This window comes from Octopus sinensis, unplaced genomic scaffold, assembly GCF_006345805.1.
Source record: "Octopus sinensis unplaced genomic scaffold, ASM634580v1 Contig12996, whole genome shotgun sequence".
Classification (NCBI taxonomy): Eukaryota; Metazoa; Mollusca; class Cephalopoda; order Octopoda; family Octopodidae; genus Octopus; species Octopus sinensis.
The window spans coordinates 1-2,500 of NW_021832832.1; the positions used below are offsets into that span (position 1 = coordinate 1).

Here is a 2,500-nt window from a genome sequence, read left to right on the forward strand (position 1 = left end):
TTCAGAATGAATTACGCTATTTCGTAAGCAAAACGGCACAAAATTACATTGAATGGTCTCACCGCACGATTTCCCACTTGCTATGCGCAACTTTCTCTAGGGATGATCGTGAAGAAACTGAATGGAATTGTATGGGACTTTTAATTTTCAATGTTACTCCTGTCGTTTTCTGTATTAGTCATTCTTAGTACTACTGGTAACACATACCTTGGCGTCTGGTAGGCAACTAAACTCTGGTGCTCACGTTAAGCGAGCAGTCAAGACATGGCATTGCTCGAAATCGATTTCCAGGCGTCATGTATGTATGTATGTATTTATGTATGTATGTATGTATGGATGGATGGATTGATAGATGTATGTATGTATGTAGCATGCATGTATGCATGTATGTATGTATGGATGGATGGATGGATGGATTGATAGATGTATGTATGTATGTATACATGTATGTATGTATGGATAGATGTGTGTTGTATGTATGTATGTATGTATGTAGATGGATGGATTATAGATGATATGTATGTATACATGTATGTATGTATGGATGGATGTGTGTATGTAGGTATGTATGTATGTATGTATGTATGTGTGCATGTGTTCATGTCAAGGTAATACATCCTTTGTGCACGTCCTTTTGTCTGTTAATTTTTATTTGTTTATTTCAATTACCTAAAGTATATATATGGCAAATGGCGGTGCCCCAGCATGGCCGCAGCTCATTAGCTGAAACTGGAAAAATCAAATCAATATATATATATGTAATATATTATATATATATATATATATATATATATATACTTATTATCTCCCCTTCTTCCTAACTCTCCTGTCCAAATACCTATTTTTCCAACCAGTCGCCATGATTGACCGCTACAACCACATGTTATTTTTTTATTCTCTCTCTGTTTATTTCCTCGTGTTCCTTTCTGTTGAAGAGCGTAGCCTCGAGACATAGAAGACTTTCTCACATTCCCGAGCATCAAACTAATACACCTGCTTGTTGTTTATACACCTGTCTTCGTCATTTGTTTTATGAAAATTTCAACCAGCCGACAGATGATGAAGGGTCGTTCTTTATGTTACTTGTCCTGTTTTCCATTTGTTTCTCTCGTTGTTTGCTTATTGATCTCATTTGTTTTCGTATTTCATGTTGTTTACTGTTGGTGACGTCCTGTACCCATATATGCATATATATATATCCATTTATTCATCAATATACTATGAATGTGTATGTATGATTGTGATTATTTATGTGCGTGTGCATGTTTGTGTGTGTGTATATACAAATGCAAGCATATGTAATATATATGTATACATATGTACATATATACTCGTACACACATACGACTATATACAAACCCAAACATGTACGGGCATAATTTTATATATACTTCATGCGTATTGAGTAACTATAAACGAACATTATATCACACTCATACACATGCAAAAGAAAAACACAAGCATAAATACACACACATACACATAATCTTACATGTAATTACATACATATATAAATTATACGTATGTATACAATTTAACTTCGCAACATGTTTTGTGATCTGAATTCCTTGTCTCCATATTTTCGCTAGCAATCTAGCACAGTGTATATTTATTATACCATACCTATACCAATTGAGACAGAGAGACAGAGAGAGAGGGGGGGGAGAGAGAGGGGAGAGAGAGAGGGGAGAGAGAGAGAGGGAGAGAGAGAGAGATCTAGAATGATTTTCGTTGCATGGAATACTTTTCAGTTGAAATCTCTTATTTCTTATCTTACCTCAAAGTTAATCTCTACAGTGAAAAGAAAAAGAAATAAAGAATTGATGTGCTGTCCTACTTAATTTTATCTTTATCTTTAACTTATAAAATGGCACCTGTTGATAGTTCGATAGTTTAACCAACTTGACATTATAAAAATATATTCACGTTGAGATAACAAATGTATTGGTGTTATATACACCGGTCGTACACTAAATAGGAAATGCATTCGATTTCATGCAAATACAACATTTAAAACAAATATTTGTTGCACATGTACACCATCGATTTTCAGGTAATTGATGGCCAGGTAAATCATATAATCCTTATATTTCTTGCGGTCATTACCAATAACTTTCTTTGACCAACCTTCATGCATCAGATATGTTTATTCACTAGTAACATAGAGAGGTCGTCATAGCTGTGTGGATAAGTAGTTCGCTTTGCAACCACGCGGAATCATGTTCAATGCTAGCGCGAAGTATACCGCTTGACAACCAGTGTTGGTTTGTTCACGCCTATGTAACCTTAACATCACATATATACTTTATTGTCTCCCCTTCTTCCTAGCTCTCCTGCCCAAATACCGTTTTCCACTCAGTCGCCATGATTGACCGCTAAATCCACAAGTTGATTCTTTTTAATTCTCTCTCTCTCTCTCCCCTTCCCCCTCTCTCTCTCCCTTCCCCCTCTCTCTCTCTCTCTTTATTTCCTCGTGTTCCTTTCTGTTGCAGACCGTAGT

At 35.8% G+C, this 2,500-nt stretch overlaps 1 long non-coding RNA gene across 1 annotated transcript in view; it reads left to right on the plus strand.

Annotated features, from left to right (window-relative positions):
- Positions 1–870: 870 nt before the first annotated feature.
- The window catches only part of LOC118761396, a 1,726-nt gene continuing 96 nt past the window's right edge, over positions 871–2,500 (plus strand). Inside the window, exons 1-3 of the long non-coding RNA XR_004997347.1 lie at positions 871–938; positions 2,141–2,144; position 2,500. The exon at position 2,500 is cut by the window's right edge and continues 96 nt beyond it. This is a non-coding gene — a long non-coding RNA (uncharacterized LOC118761396). The remainder of the gene's footprint in view (positions 939–2,140; positions 2,145–2,499) is intronic.